The 17987-nt window shown below is 37.3% G+C and overlaps 1 protein-coding gene across 3 annotated transcripts in view; it reads right to left on the bottom strand.

The window, feature by feature from the left end:
* The window catches only part of LOC106081062 (heterogeneous nuclear ribonucleoprotein K), a 155132-nt gene extending 138857 nt beyond the window's left edge, over positions 1–16275 (bottom strand). For all 3 annotated transcript variants that reach the window (XM_059369200.1, XM_059369202.1, XM_059369199.1), the window contains exon 1: positions 16053–16275. The gene's annotated coding sequence lies outside the window, so the exon portion shown is untranslated. The remainder of the gene's footprint in view (positions 1–16052) is intronic.
* Between the last annotated feature and the right edge of the window lie 1712 nt (positions 16276–17987).

Raw genomic sequence — 17987 nt, 5'->3', positions numbered from 1 at the left:
GTAATTAGAAATGAAGACTTGCGGTAGAATGTTGATACACAAGTGTTTACATAGTAGAGGAGTGGGCGCGTGGCGTTTAGTTCGTGGCTTTCGTGTACACGTGATTCACGTGAGCTATGAGCGAAACTAAAATCCTTTTACACGACTGAGCGTTCAATTGAGTCAATTGAGGGTGCGTTAACGAAATCATACTCACGAAGATAATCACAACAGCTACAGTCTAACAAACCCAGTGCGATTACTGATGTGAAGAATTGTCCTGAAGAGATCTATAGTTTGTCGTCGTTGGCTAAAATAGAAGTCTTACTCATCGTGTCCGTCATAATAGGTCACTGTCTGACTGGAAAATATGCTCAAAGTGGTTGGAATTAGCACCGAGGAAGAGGTTACAATAGAAAATCTGCTGCCTGGGTGTCCCGTTCAGTCAAAAAGAAGCAGTTTCATTTTAGATTCCAATTTCCTTGAATACTTGTTTGAATTAGTGGATTTTATGATTGGGAAGTTGTTAACCTTTTTAAGGCTATGTGGCTGGTTCAAGCGTAGAAACCACAAGAAGACGTCTTCGTTCGCATGTGGGACTCCGAGGCAGTGCTTAGAGTGTTTGAGAGAAAGATTCTTCGTAAAATATATGGACTAGTTTGCGTTAATGCGGAATATAGACGTCGTATGAATCACAAGCTGTTTGAAGACGATAGCATAGTTACACGTATCAAAATACAAAGCCATTTTATATGAGTACCAATCGAACAAATTAAACAAACGACCACTTGTTAGAAAGGGGCACTTCTCACCTCAAAACGACAAACCGTTGCAATTTTACGGTTAGATAGATGTGTAAACATTTACGTTGCCATGTGGGCGAACTGTTGGCCAGAAAGAAGGGGGGCGCGCAGCCCAATGCTACTGATGAAAGGACCTTACCTTTGAAAGCTGCACAGATGATGTGTTGTCTTTAAGCGACACCATTTTGTCTTGCTATGTTTTGTGTGTAATCAATAATAATTTTTCGTTCTAGTGATATTCATTCTTATGTTCAAATAAACTGTCCCCCATTCGGGAATACATAATGTAAAGAAACAAGAGTACTGTTATTCTTACTTAAATTGAACCATGGCCCCGCCTTACTTTTTCATATGTGCTTCAACTCTTTTGCAAAAGTATTTGCCATGTAAGATTTAAAGATTACGGCATCTCTATTATAACCCAAATCCAAAACAAAACAGAAACAATGCGATTTGACGAGGAGCTATTACTAATAGGACGAGATACACTTTGTGTTGATTTGAAATGAAGAAAGCCCTTGCTCTGTTTTTAATCTCTACAAATTTAAAGTGTTAATTGCTACCATAAAACGCGTTTTTCGCGTCATCCTAATACGAAATTTAAATACTCCAAAGAATGAATTCCGTTGGATATGTGGCATTCAGAAAGCATGTCACACTAATAAATAAAACATGGGCTTGTCGTCACCGCCAAGTGTGAATCTCCAGTGTATAATTGTGTCACAGTAAATCATTTGAAAATGAATAACTCTAACCGTGGATTATGTCTTCAAACCGTTCGTTGGCCAAATATGCAAAATATTTTATTTTCTGCTTCAAACTATCTTCCATTAAAAAGAATGAGGAAAAAAAAAACAATCATAGATGAAATTATCAATATGAAAAAACATCGAAAGTTATATCAATTTTAATAAAAACACAAAAACACAGTTATTTGTTGCCATCCGCTGTGATATACGGGGAGCGGTGGTTGATCTTTGCAATGCTGCTTATGCGCTGCATAAAGCATGACGGCATAATTATTAAAAAAAAAGCCAAACTGGTTATAGACAAATTGAAGGATGAGACAATGTCGATGATGCCATGAAGAAGATTCGAGGTGGGAACACAACCTAAGTAATAAAGGTGAAGGTTTGCTCCCAACTCTTTTGTGTACTGAAAGCAGAGCCGCCAACAAAAAGGTTTGGTTTTTTTTATGTTATTCAACAATTTAGATCTAATCTAAATGACCAACTTGTATCGCCCTTCCCCGTACCGAGCGGTAAGCAAGTAAGAATTTTTGTTTTAGGCAAAGAAGACGGAACGGGCTCTTTATCGACTGGTTTGGATGGCCAATCATCAAGCTCTTCAACAAACAATGAATGACATTTTGTGATTTTCACAAAATTCATATCATTAAACTGGGCTATCAATCACAAAACATTTCGCAAAATTTACTACCTTGGCATAAAACAAGAAAAGTAACTCAAATCTGGATAGAAAAAGGTCAAGGAGATTTAAGTTAAAAACCACAATTTATCATATTTATGATTGTAGCTCTTTAATGCTCTACCACGATCCTAAACTAAATATGAAAATTTTGTTTATTAAGGAAATAAAATACACCGCAAAACATTTATAAAAAGCAGCAGAAATAACCTTTAATCCAGATAAAAAGTATGTGTGTAAAATTTGAACATACGTACGGACATGACTAGATCCGTCTTAGCAGGAACTAAACCCTAATTATACTTTGAAATGATCATAAAATACAAGCCAAACAACGCATGTACAAACGCACTTGTAACACTGCGGACCAGCGAAACAGTCGATAGGACGGCGGAAATCCTATGGGTTGATCCGAATCGTGAGAGGACGAGGCTATTAGTGAAAGGAAGTAAGAAGGAGGTCAGTATAGCTTTTGGTATCATACGGGACACATAGGACTACGAGCTCACTTATGTAAAATCGGTGCGGCAAGTTAGCCGCAAAAGCCAGGCTCAAACGTCTCATCATCGTCCCCACATGCCCTACACATGCTACAGTAGGGCATGTGGGGACGATGATGAGACGTTGGAGCCTGGCTTTTGCGGCTAACACACACTGGTACTTAGGTGGGGAAAAGATACCAGACATGAACCAGCTTAGGAGAATGGTATGAAAAACAATTAAGGATTTTGTAAGTGGCACGGAATTCCTTACTTAATTTTTTTTTTAGGCAGCCGGTTGTATGTACCGGATTGACCCGAAGAATTCCTTCATCGGCAAGGGCTGCCGCCTCACACTGCTACTATAACAACAACTGGCTTAGGTGTATGTCTATAGTGGCATGGGGCAGATTAATATCTGCAACCTCTTTTCAGACTAACCTAACCTAAATTTTTTACTTTAAATCAATTTATTTGAACAGAGGCCAACTTAGAAAATGTTTAAAATACAATAAAAAAAATAAAAAACTTCTACCGTTTTTAAATACATAGCTAGTGGCAATAGATGTAAAACTCGCACACATCAACTAAGTTGGAGACCGAAAATGAGCCATATCGGTTCATATTTGGGTATAGTTCTCATATATACCGATCAACTGATATGACTTCTTAAGTCCCTAGAGTGCGCAATTATTATCTAATTTCTCTGATATTTTGCAGGTTGACTACTGTTTTGACTTTGTACTTACATGCAAAGTATGGTCCCATTCTTTCTATAAGCCGTATATATTTAAATCAGTAAATAGCGGTTTAATAACCTGGTTAAGATTTTACAACCGTTGACTACCGATGTCCACTATAGAGGACATGACTGATTCGGAATACTTTATACTCACATTAGGCAAATTTTGCCCATGAACATTCCACTTAGGAACAGGGGCAACATATCTCACATATCAGTGCATTCCGATTCAAGTTTAAGCTCAATGATAAGGGGCCTCCTTTTTATAACCGAATCCGAATGGCGTGCCGCAATGCACCACATCTTTGGAGAGAAGTTTTTGCATAGTACCTCACAAATGTTGGCAGCATTAGGACGGGGAAAACCACCGCTGATAATTTTTTTCTGATGGTCTTGCCAGGAATCGAACGCAAGCGTTCAATGTCATAGGCGGACTTGATAACCTCTGCGCTACGGTGGCCTCACATTAGGATTGATTTCTAATTTTTTTGTATGAGTTTACAGGCGTTATCGGCAATTGCACAAATACTGAGTGCCTATGATTATCGATATGACAAGGAACGAGCTTGCTCACATGCAGAATCTTGACAAGGATCACCACCTCCACATGGAAATGTGGCAACAACAACAACAACAATTAATTCAAATCTAATTTAAAGAAAAACGAAGTTGTGGTCGACAGCGTCAAACAAAATCAAAATATATACGTGTTGTGCTGTCCACCATTGATATGTAAATATAAGAACAGTACAGTAAATACTCCCAAACAAAACAAATAAAAAGGCGTGAGGTTCGGCCGGCCCGAACTTTGGATAACCACCATCTCGGGTATATATTGGGTTGCCTAAAAAGTAATTGCGGATTTTTTAAAAGAAAGTAAATGCATTTTAATAAAACTTAGAATGAACTTTAATCAAATATATAATTGCCATTTTGTTCGATAACCTTTTGCCATCTTCCTGGCAAATTTAGTATTCCACGCTCATAGAACTTCTGGCCTTTATCTGCAAAAAACTGAACCAAGTGCGATTTTATAGCCTCATCATTGCCGAAAGTTTTACCATTTAAGGAGTTCTGCAAAGATCGAAATAAATGGTAGTGTGATGGTGCAAGGTCAGGGCTATATGGTGGATGCATCAAAAGTTCCCAGCCAAGCTCACTCAGTTTTTGGTAAGTGACCAAAGATGTGTGCGGTCTAGCGTTGTCCTGGTGCAATATGACATCTTTACGATTGACCAATTCTGGTCGCTTCTCCTTGATGGCTGTATTCAATTTGTCCAATTGTTGACAGTAAACATCCGAATTAATCGTTTGGTTCCTTGGATGCTGCTCAAACTATACCACACCCTTCCAATCCCACCAAACAGACAGCATAACCTTCTTTTGGTGGATATCAGCCTTTGAAGTGGTTTGAGCTGGTTCACCATGCTTGGACCATGATCGTTTTCGACTAACGTTGTTGTAAACAATCCATTTTTCATCTCCAGTTATGATTCGTTTTAAAAACGGATCGAATTCATTGCGTTTAAGGTGCATATCACAAGCGTTGATTCGGTTTGTTAAATGAATTTCTTTCAATACATGTGGTACCCATATTAAAATTGACGCCAAACAAACAAATGTAAACAAAATTTCGCGCACTTTTTTCTAAAGCAAGCTAAAAGTAACAGCTGATAACTGACAGAAGAAAGAATGCAATTACAGAGTCACAAGCCGTTGAAAAAATTTGTCAACGCCGACTATATTACTACTATATTACCGACAATTACGTTTTGGGCAACCCAATATGTAAACCACCTTTCATCAAAATCCGGTGAAAATGCATACCTATGCCCCATAGCAGCTATATCGAAATATGTTCGGCGAAATCAGACAATAAATGCGCCTATTATGGCCCCAAAACCTAAATCGAGATATCGGTCTATATGACAGCTATATCCAAATCTGGGCCGATCTAAGCCAATTTGAAGAAGAATGTCGAAGAGCCCAACACAACTTACTGTCCCAAATTTTGGCGAAATCGGACAACAAATACGCCTTCTATGGGCCAAAAACCTTAAATCGAGAGATCGGGCTATAAAAAGAGGCACTTATCATTGAGTTTAAACTTGAATCGGACTGCACTCATTGATATGTGAGAAGTTTGCCCCATTTCCTTAGTGGGATGTTCATGGACAGAATTTGCATTTGGAAGTTATACCACTTATATATAAATTTTTATGTCAAAGTTTTTATAGGTAATAATCGATTTAAACATTCGCGGTCTTTAGTTTTAAAAATTCCCATCCGATCAAAAGATACATAATTCACAATAGAGAGATTTCGAACGATTTAACTCGTTCACGTATGCGGTAATTCGGCCCCTGTTTGGGTGGTTTTTGGGAGTGGGGTGGACCTCCAAGAGTTGAACATTTTGCCCTAACGGCAAAGACACTTTTCAAGAGTGTGATGCATTAGCTAGCATATATAGTGGCACAGGAAAGTCTATAAAGCCAATCAAAAAACGGGTTTTACAAAACGAAGTTCATAATTAGTAAAACATTTATAAGTTGTATCATATCCTCAATAAGTTAGTGTCAATTTGCGAAGTTGCCATTTTGGAAAGGTATGTAGACTTATTTGTGTCACTGTATAGTGCATTTAATAGTGCTAAGATAGAACTACTACTACGTAAGCTTACAATGACGAGTTGCTATAGGTAAATGTAACGTCAGACAGCTCTTTTTAATATGAGAAATTTTAATCTATTTCTCAAGCATGGGAATGAAGCGTGCGACATACATATATGCTGGTAATGAAATACAATGACAGGCGCACACAGTCATCATTCTTAAACATTTTTCTATGACCAACAGTGCGATAACGATACTAATTCCCTTTTCACTAAAGAAATGATGAGGAAGTACCAAAGTCAAAAGAATTGGAACTAAAGAGATAACTTTACCATCCATCAAGCAGGTGAAAAATTACAACACAATAACACTAATCTCTCAAGTATGACTTTTGGCAGTCAACATCGTCGGTGTCGTTCGTGTATGGGACTTTTCTCTATTTTGTTCTTTATTGTTATGATTTACGTAATGTTTTAGGTTTGTTTACAACAAAAAGCTCATAATGACATTCATTCACTCATTCATTCGCTCGACAGAAGTCAAAACAGTTTCCTCCACCGCTCAGATACGACAGAAGTACAAATACCATAAGTAGACAGCCATAGAGACTATTGTGAAGTTATGCCCAACTTGTTGGCCGACTAACTGACTGACTGACTCGTTGCTCGGCAACGGGGAGTGTGGGAAAATCTGCTAAATATGGAATGCTGTTGTCGTCTTAACAATGTGTTTTCGATTCCAAATAAGGCAGTCGTCGTTGTTCGTCGTCGCTGGTTGTGGTTCAACAACACACAGAACAACGCCAAAGTCGTAATATCGATGTTGTTGTTGTTGTTTAGTAAGAAATTGTTTTTTCATCATGATCACAAATCTGCTGCTGGAGGAGTATAGACTGACTTACAAAGCTGCAACATTACAAACCTCCCAATTGAAAATGGATCCATGGCGTTGAACAATTCAAAATACATCGCCCGTCCATGCATCTTGCCAAAAAGAGGCAGTCAAGTCATGCAACATAATGTGGAAAAGAATTTAGTTCAATGTCAACAACAATGCTTTGTAGCACACACATGCCAAAAGTGAACATCGAACATCATCATATGGCTTTAATAAGCATCATAACAAAAGGCAACAAACATAGCAGAATTAATTTAACTTGTGATTTTCAGATATTCTGCATTTGCTTTGTCCCTTCATCTGCATTTGCTTTGTTACAACATTTAAATTTTCATTTATAAACATTTTTAAAACATAATCCTTGTTAACTATAAAAAGTAAAAGCTTGTTCGTCCGGGGCGAATCTTACATACCATCCATCAAGGATTGCATTTGTCAAGATTTTTGCAAGGTTTATCTTTATAGAGCCAAGAGAGCCATTGGCAAAAGTTGGGAATTTAGGCCGCGTGACATGCATTGCGTATATACTGCAGTTGTCAGACCTATTATGCTATACGGTGTTGTGGTCTGGGGGACGGCGCTTCAAAAATCCACCTACTGCTCAATACTTAACCGGATCTAAAGGATGGCTTATTTGTGCATCACAGTCGCACTGAGGACGACACCATCTGATGCACTGAATTTAATGCTACATCTAATGCCTCTGGACATTGTGGCTACCCAAATTGCAGCGACCACTGCCGTGAGGTTAAGGGAGCTTTTTCATTGATCATGTGGCGGCTACGGACACTGTGTTATCCTTGATACAATATCCGATGTTCCAGGCAGTGTGGATTACACCCTACCTGAGCAGCTTTTTGTTGAAAATTACTGTACCACTATTCCTGATAGAACCGATTGGAACTACGATATCCCTGGTAACAGAAATTACATAGACTTCTATACGGATGGTTCCAAACTAAACGACCAGGTGGGCTTTGGTGTGTACTCTAAAGATCTAGAACTGGTCGTATCAAAGAGATTACCCGACCACTGCAGTGTGTATCAAGCAGAGATCCTTGCAATTAAGGAAGTGATGGAATAGCTAAGATATAATGTCATTACGACGATTGGCATAAATATCTTCTCAAACAGCCAGGCAGCCATTAAATCCCTGGAGAACGTATTTCTAAACACAAAAACCGCCCTCGACTGTCGCAGATCTCTCAACGAAATGTTCTGGTTGCCGGGCCACAGAGATATCCCAGGGAAGTCTAAAGCAGCCAAGGGACACTGGAATCTGTGGGTATGCCTCTAGCGACATGTAAGCTAATTTTCAGGACCAGGCCCGAAAGGCAACGAATGATAGATGGATGGTCACAAAGAGGGGGCTGTGAGCATTCCAAAACTATGCGGCCTCATCTAGACTTGAAGAGGTCTACTGCTTTGCTATCATTGGCTAGAACAGACGTCTCAGCCATTGTGTCCGTCATGACAGGTCACTGTCTAATCGGAAAACATGCTGACAGACTGAAGGTACATCGAGGAAGAAGAGACTATAAGAAATCTGCTGTGTGTATGTCCCGCACTGGCAGTTAGAAGAAGTTCCACTTTAGGTTTTCATTGCTTTGAGAACTTTTCTGATTTAGCGGATGTGAACACTCACAAGTTGTTGAGCTTTCTTCTTCCTTCTTCTGTTCCTGTGGTATCACAATGGACGAAAACGTCTAAGTGAGTCTGATGGCAGACTGCCACTTAAGCCTAACCTTACCTATCTTTATAGGCAGATAAACAATAAAAAGGTAAGAATTGGCCAAGAAGTTAAATCGAGAAATAGTTTATATGGGAGCTACACACGGTTATGGACCGATTCTGATTATACGTGACACGAACGTTCAATGTCATAGTTGAAGTTAAATTTAAACAAATCGGATAAAAATTTCGCTCTCAAGAAATAGAATACAATCGGGAGATCGGTTTACATGAGAGCTGTATCAGGTTTTTAACCGCTTCAAACCAAGCTTGACACATTTGTTGAACATCATAGTTGTAGTCATTGCGCGAAATTTCAGCTAAATGGAATAGGAATTGCGTTCTCTAGAGCCTCAAGAAGTATAATCGAGAGGTCGGTTTATATGGGATCTATTTCAAAATATTGACCGATATGGCCTATTTACAATTACAACCGACCTGCCTATCGAAGCTTCTTCGAAAGTTAGTGAGCTTCCCACGGAAAAACAGACAGACGGACATACATGGCTAGATCGATTTAAAATGTCATGGCGATCTAGAGTATATATAATTTATGGGGTCTTGAAGTTAGGTTTGGTTGGAAAGAGGGTGAGGACACACGGAAATAATTTCCCTCATTAATATTGTGATCGGGTTTCATAACCTTTTGTTCATAAACATTATAAAAAGTTTTATTATATTAATGAAAAATCTCAAATATTATGAAAATTCTTAATGAAAAACAAATGTATGAAAAAGTTCTTATATATATGAAACTTTGGTTCATACCTGCAAAGAAAATTTTCATAATATTAATAATTTGCATCATAAATATATAAATTATGTTATTTAAGTATGTTCACGCAGGTGTACAATGAAAATTGTCTCATTTATAAAAAAAAACTATGGAGGAATTTTCCAAGCCAAGTCCAAGTAAACTTATTAATGTATACTTGGAGGGGGTTCAGCATTTTGACATTATTTGTCGTTTGTTTGTTTGTTGTCCATTTGTACTCACATGCTTTCGTTGTGTACATTCATGTTTTACATTACAAAAATGCACAACATGACAACATACACAGTGAGTTCTCTGCGTCATTCAATCTACGCAAAATCTTAAAGCTATTGGGTGTTTTAAACTTTGCAGTGAAGTGAAAAATGTAAAAAGTAAGTACTGCGATTAATACAGCGTTTTTTAATCCAAAAGTTTTCCAGCATAAAATAAACCTGAGGATATGCGATATATCATTAGAATTCCATAATCTAAAAACACTTATTTATAATTTTAGGAGCATTCCGAACTGACTATCGCCTGTACGAGGAATTGAAGCGTAAAAACTTGGTACATAATTTTCAAATTGAAGCTATTGGTAGACCATCAAAATTTACACAAAAAAGGTAACCACGAAGCGATAGTTTTTTTCCACTGTGGAACAGGAATACAATAAGGCGCCGGTTTTATGTATCGGAACGTTTCAGCCTTCCCAGAGACTGGTAAAGAATCGCTACCGCCTTTCCACACGCAAGTGCGACTACGATATCTTAATAAGTTTAACTAAATATCAAAGCTTTTGCTTCTATTATTCTAGCGGTATGTATATTATTTATGAAATTTATTCTTTATATTATTTTTATAAATAGAATGAAAACATTTCACAAACTGTAGAATAGGGCTTCATAAATATTGCAATAAATTTTATGAAATTTTTTCTTAAAGGTTACGAAAAATGCTCATAAATGTTAGGAACATAAATGTTTCATAAATGTCATGAACATTTTTCATAAATGTTATGATATGTTTCATTGATTTGAGATTTATGAAACGTGTATAATAAATGTTATGAAGTCATTGGGACGTAATAAAACACTCTTTTCATAAATGTTATGATAAAATCATTAATATCATGAACATTTTTTTTCTGTGTATTAATCCGCCCCATGCCACTATAGACATACACGTAAGCTAGTAATGGCCTTGTTGTGCGATCTACATCAGGAATTTCGCGCTGATAACAATATCATGATGAGTCGATTATGGATGGCAACCTAAGTTCAATTGCTTTGTCAAGTGACAAATTTACATAACGGTTTACGGAACTCTCAACTGAATTTGCCAATGACATTTGCTAAAGGTTCTATCACACTACATGTTCTTGTCGTATGACATGCCACTTTTTATGTATCATTGGTATTTCATTATGTGTGTCAAAATTGCCAATTTAAATACAAGCCATCGTTTTTGCTATCACACTAGTATGGTATTTTTGTATGACATAACCTAAAAATGTGAGCAAAAGCTGTTTTTGGCATTTTATGGCATTTAACTTGCAACAAAAACAGCAGATTCCTTTATTTTTTTGTCAGAAGGAAAAGAGCTCTAAGCGAAAAAATAGCAGTGCTATTTTGAAAAGTGATTTTCAGGTATTATTTTTAATTGTAGCACACTATGTGTGAAACTTTAACAATAGCAAAATTAGACATTTCATAAGATAAGAACTTGAAGCGTGATGGCACCTTAAAAATGGGATTTTTCGGCAACCACTTGTAAAAAGGAAATTCATTTTTTTGCGCTCAAATTGTAAAATGGTTTCTAGAGAGTCGAGGATGGTATCATCCACGGTTCCCTGTTCGATTTCCGGTATTGAATCTCCTGTCACTGCATTGCCTTATGTTTCAATATTAGAATATTTGCCTATCCTAGCCTTTCGAACCTTGAGAATGTCGGTGATGGTCCCATCGTCGGGTTCCTGTTCGTTGGGAAGTATTGAGTTACTGCACCGCCTAATGTTAGGGGCTTTGCCTATCATATTGTGCCAAATATTGGAAAAGTCAGCCTTGGGCACGTCAACGTCAACTTGTCAAAGAGACTAGGCCTAGGCCCACTACAAGGAGAGTTGCTTCCTCCATCTCCTCCCTGCATAAGACATCCCATTTCTCCGCGACCAAACCTTGGTTTTTCTTGCTTCAGACTTTCACTATGCATTCTTTCGCGAATTTGCTACCCCATCCTTTGACATTCGTCTTTATGAGCTGGGCTCGAGATTTGCGCCCTCCCATGAGTGTGGATACTTCCAACGAACTCTTTGACAATTTTGACTAATTTTGTAAGTGTATAGTAGTCATAGAACAAATCATTACACCAATTTCTAGGCAGATCGGTTGATGAATGCGTCTGTTATAATCTTTCGCAGGCCACCGAGTTAGCATTTTCGCCTATGACGCCGAACGACGGAAAAATATTTTAAAAAAAGATATCCAGCCATGTTAAAAATTCTCTAAAGTGGTGTTGCTAAGTGGCACGCCGTTTAGACTTTGCATAAAAAAGGAGACCTCATATCATTGGGCTAAAACTTGATTAGGACTGCACTCATTGATATGTGAAAAGTTTGGCACCTTAATGGACGAACGTGTAACACTGTGGAACAGCGAAACGGTCGGTAGGACGAAAATCCTATGGGGATATCCGGATTGTGAATAGACGAGGCGATTGCTGAAAGAAACTAAAAAAGAGGTCAGTATAGCTTTCATTATTTTAAAGGGACACCTAGCACTACGAGCTTACTTATGCAAAATCAGTGCGGCAAGTGTTGGCATGTGTATAGCTTGCGTGGAAGATGACGAGACGTTGGAGTATTTCCTGTGTCATTATTTGGCTTTCGCGGCTATCAGACACCGGTACTTAGGTGGGGACACAATACCAGACATGAAACAACTTAGGGGCGTGGTATGGAAAACAATTAAAGATTTTATAAGTAGCACGTATTTTCAACATTACGTTTTAGTGAGGTCGAGCCTCTGGAGGAGCCAACTTTACTACTAAAATTGTACGTAGTTCCCATTTTAAGCGATTATCCGATTTGATCTCTTAGCGGGCAATAAGAGTACATAATTTTTGTCAAATTTCGCTGAATTTTTAACATGTTGTGTTCGAACATCGAACATTCATACCAAATATGGTTCAAACTTTGACTTCTTATGCGCATTTCACCGTTTGTTGTGAAATTATTATGACGATGGACGGCGATGGACGCTCTCTAATCGTATTCATTGAGCCTGCATTGCATTGCTTGTCTTTCATTTATCCCACTAAACACTCTCAACGAATATACAGCGAATGGCGTTGTTGTTGTTGTAACCAAATTTTCATGTGTGAATTATTTTAGTGTTGATTGAATAAAGCCTTTTAACAGATTGTGTAGGTTAGTATGTAAGAGGCAAGAGGCTATTTAATTTTTTCATGTCGGAAAGGGGGCGACCCTACCCCTTACCCCAAAAATAGAAGTGGACCGATCGGGACATAACGGAACTCAAATGAAACGTATTTCCAAGTACTCTGGTAGTCGCTCCGACCACAAAAGCCGAGTATCTAGGGAGCTGTCCCCACCCGAAGCCCCTTTAAATACCCATACTGGACGATAACAGCAATATAAGACGCTCAAATGAAAGTTATTGGTAAGTATTGTATCAATATGGTATTAAGATGTGTGTCAAAGTATCTGGGCCGCCATTATCCAAAAACCGTTCAAAAACTGGCATAGTTTTATATTCATAATACTTTCAAATAGCGATCGGCCCAGTTTTGACTTTGGACCGTGATGTCGGGCTAAGGGAGTTTTACTTGTTTTCTAAAATTTCTAACTCCACGTTTCGCACCTCACTAAAATATCAACGATTCCCGAGCGAATGGTGCGAATCATCTTTTATTTTTAGTGCGTCAGCTTTCGTTTGTTACTTCTGATGTAAAGGCAATATTAAAAAATTTGAAAAATTTGCATTTGAAAGCATCAGCATTATTTGCAATTGCTGAATGAACGCAAGTCAAAAGCAACGAACATATGAATGCGTTATAAAAGTGAATTGCAGCAATCTGTTCTGTGGAACATACCTCATGCAAACCAAGAATAGATAAACAAATAATTCATCTCGTCCACACAGTTGCTGGGTGGACTTTTTTATTCTGGCAATTTTAGAGAGCAAGGTAGAGCTAAAAAATATGCCAGTATGGATGCGCTGAGGTTACCCATTGAACGGAAATGAGCCAAAATACCGGCAGATTACATTCGTACAACTTGCAACTCGTTTTTTGATCGACTCAGACCATATACAAAATAGTCAAAGCAAAGGATTGTCATATCGAGCAAACGTGAAGGCCTTCCACACTTTTTTTCTTTTGAATCGATAAAAACATTTGACATAAAAAAATGTGGCAGTTTGAATTGGTTACTTTAATTTGTGGTTGTTGTTGCAGCAGTGTGTTATACACTGAGGCACACTCTAACCTGTGCTCCATCCATGGTAGTATCCACTGATCGACCTTTGACATATACAGACATGCTGCCTACATCTGAGCGTTATGATTCGATTAAATAGTCCAAACTTTACCCCCAGTTTTGTACATCCAAATTATTTTTTCAAACTTCGTCTGGATTAAGTCCATGATGACAGAATAAAAACTAATATTTGGGTTATCTGCCATAGTATGGGACGCAATCCCAAAAGTAACAATCCTATGGCAGCCGGTTGTATGTACCGGATTGACCCGATGATTTCCTTCATCGGCAAGGGCTGCCGCCTCAGTGTACCACACACTGCTACTACAACAACAACAACGCAACCCCATGGCAGCCCCGATTATACATACCGGATTGACCCGATGGAGTCCGTGCGTACCACTGAGGCGGCAGTCAAAGTGCAATAACAACAATCATAGGATGGTTCTTTCGAAAGCACACTTCTTCGAATAATGAGGAATTAAGCTAGGCGATTAACATTTTCCACAAATACATACTTCCTATTAGTGTACGTCGGCTTGGATTATAAATGGGCCATATCGGTGCATGTTTTGATGTACATAAATATCAATATAAACCGATTTCGGATCTGGAATTCTTGAAAGTACATAACATTTTTTGCAACAGATCTTCAGATTTGACTTCTTGGGCCTCTTAGAAAGCGCAATTACCACCCAATTTGAATAACATTTTGCAGCCGTTCCAGTATGGTTCAAATCGTCCATAACCTGAAATAGTTTCCATACTAACAGGCCACCCGCTTTGACTTCTAGAGTGCAATTTTTATCCAATTTGGATGATACTTTAAACGTGGTATTTTTTATCACTTCTAATATTCATTACAAGTACGATTCATATGTATCTCCTTTATATTTGAGTCATTCAAAGAATGTGTCCAATGCGATACATGGTGGAGGGTATATAAAATTCGGCCCGGCCGAACTTAACGCGTTTTTGCTTGTTTTTGTTCATACTTATACAAAGCCTTTTGACATGCTGAAACATATTTTTTTTGTATATTAATGTAACTAAATGACCAACATCCGGGATGAATGTGGTCACACATAAACCATCTCAATTTTGAATGGCGGAGTATTCAAACCGTGTGAAGCAAACTTCTGAAGACAACAAACTCAAAAACCAGGGCAATTGAATGCCTTTTTTCGCTTTGCAATATATTTATGTTTGGAAAATGTTAACGCCACCAACAACAACAATAAGGGTGAATGCACTCTCTTATGCTCAAACAACGAAAGCAAGATGCCACAAAAATGTGGTCATTTTTCTTTTGGCTTTTACCCTTTGCTTTATCGTTGTTGTTTCTTTAAAGCAGTAAATGCAACACTGGCGCATGCGTCCCAAAAACAATTAACCACAACAATTGAGGGAATACACAATGACAACAACAATCGAATGTAGAAAATTTTGTGAAATTTAAAAAGTATTTATCGCACAAAAACCAAAAATTATACCTTACAGAATATAACAAACAAATGAATAGCGCAATAATTGGCGCGAATATATATGCAAACAAGGGTTGCCATATGAATAAAAACCAAAGAAAAATAAACATGAAAACCATGAGTGGCGTTGCTCTGTGGTGACTTCTTTACCAACATTGTGGGATGAATAAAATATTCACATAATTCAATGAACCAAAATTGAAAACCGATAGCAAACCACACATTAGCCGTTATTCACGTGGACTTTGTTAATATTTTGTTACTTGTAGGGATTAGTTTGTAGAAAAACAAACTCAGGTGGCAACGCTGCAATGATTGAACCGTGAACATAGAACCATACAATACTTTGGTGTACCGTTGTACCATACAACAGGAAAAGGAGGTAGGGTAATTTCAGAAGATGACATGTAAATTAACAACTAATTTTAATATATATACATATATATATACACACACATTCACAATTACGGTAGAAATTTGCAGTCCGTAACCACAAACAACATTTTCTTAGAACAAAATTATATTCACCGATTTACTTTCGATTCGAGCTAAATAAACACAATGCATTTATCGCAAAACCAAGGAAACCGCGTCAGTTCTTTCGTCAAATGTTTTTTTCTATCACACACACCTTACGCCTGTACTTACCTTTTTTCTGGTTTATATGTTTCGCGTCCACTTATAATCGTCAACTCCGTCTATATTTCTTCTTATTTAGTGCACACAATAAATGTAGTTTTATCTGTCAAGTTATTCTTATTTATTGGCAATATAAATAAATTCTGCACAAAAATTATTCTTATTTGCGAAAAACTCGGCAAAAAACTCAAGAACTGAGAAGGCTTCACTCCGATTAATCGACTTTTCTTCGGTAAAGTCAACGTCGATTTTAAAAAGCCAGGAAAACAGCATAATCGATTTTCTAGTACTTTAAATCGATTGTTGTCGTCAACTATCGATGTTCTCAGCTAAGCTACGCAAACAAAAATGTTTGCACATTTCTTCGATTTTTAATTGATTTGTTGGGGTTTTATGGGAATTTTACATGGTACATCAAAAAACGTATTTAACACGGGTAGTTAACAGATTTCGCCAAAAATGCTATATAAAATTATGTTTTTTTTTCATTTTATTAACTTTATTTTGGACACAACTAATTTTTCAATTGCCGGCCAGATTTGACGGTTTTAAGATGTCAGATTTTTGATTGCATTCTCTTTGCAATCTATTGTAGTAAGTATTCTTTGTATGTTTGACGAATGTAAAATTTAATGTGTTGCCAATGGAATAGCAAAATTGCCAACTCTTCAGTGGTGTTTATAAGAACTTTGGTAGGTCTTGGTTGGATTTGGTAGGATTCTTCTTAAATTTTGGTAGGAAATAATTTTTATGAGTGGCAACACTGGTTGTAATTGCAAGACTAAAAGCCATGGCGAAACAATTTAAGGTGGTTTCATTTGTACAACAACCACAAATCATATGGTGCAATCCGCCATCTTGCCATCAAGCTGATCGACGCTTTGCCAACACACGCAAAGAAATTTGTGTGTGTATACGTGTTCGTACTTGAGCAGAGAATATGGGAGAAAGAAGATAACAACAAAGAGAAACAAAAATCTGTCATCTTAATACCGTCAAAGCTGACCGGCTGTTAGCAGCTGTTTGCGTGAGACCACTTTTTTCAATCCGCCCTGACCAGGAAGGAAAACACTATCTTTCACAATCGTTATTACTTCGTACAGATTTATTGCAATAGCTTGCTATGAAAGGACATTTTTTTTTTTATTTATTTTAGAAGTATGTATATTTATTTATATTTATATACATGCGAGCAAGATCATTAACACTAACAAACACTTAAGGCTGGTACTACCTTCTTTTTTACGGAAAAGTTTTCGAAAGTCGTTCTTTCGGTGGTTTGACAAGGTAGAGTTTTTCGGGTTTCTTTGGCCAAAATGTTGCCATTTACATATAAAAAAAATAAAATGGCATCAAACAATTTATCAGCTGCTTACGAGCATGTATGTTTTTGTAATTTCAACCAAAACCCACCCTTTCGTAATTAATATATAATGAAACACAAAACAATTTAAAAAGTGACAAATGCAGAATTTGTTTGTAAAAATAATTATTGATTTTATTGTATTTGCACTGTTGTAAGTTTAATAAGCACAACTTTCCAAAAGCCTTTGTCAGCATCTTCCACTTTTATCCAAATATGGTTGTTGTAATTGCAAGACCAAAAGTTCAACACATTATTTCACAAGCCTTATTATTTCGTACAGATTGATTGAGTTGCACGTTGTGAAAGAAATATTTATTTTTCTTTCGAGTATATTTACTTATATTAAAATAATACTTTCTTATTTATGCATCCACAAACACTTTATTTTTTCCAACCAGAGTAAATACTTGTGAGCAACATCACTAACACTAACAGACACTCAGTTACAACTAGAAGTTTGACGATCGCGTTTATTTTGCGTAAGAAAATAACTTGTAGCACAGCGACTGTGGTTGTGCTCTCAATTGGCGTCCCGAAATATAAATTTTCCCTAGATGAAAAAACAAGTTATGACGAAA

This window comes from Stomoxys calcitrans, chromosome 5 (assembly GCF_963082655.1).
Source record: "Stomoxys calcitrans chromosome 5, idStoCalc2.1, whole genome shotgun sequence".
NCBI lineage: Eukaryota > Metazoa > Arthropoda > Insecta > Diptera > Muscidae > Stomoxys > Stomoxys calcitrans.
The sequence above is the reverse complement of the archived record's forward strand: the minus strand, read 5'-3'. Positions and strand labels throughout refer to the sequence as shown.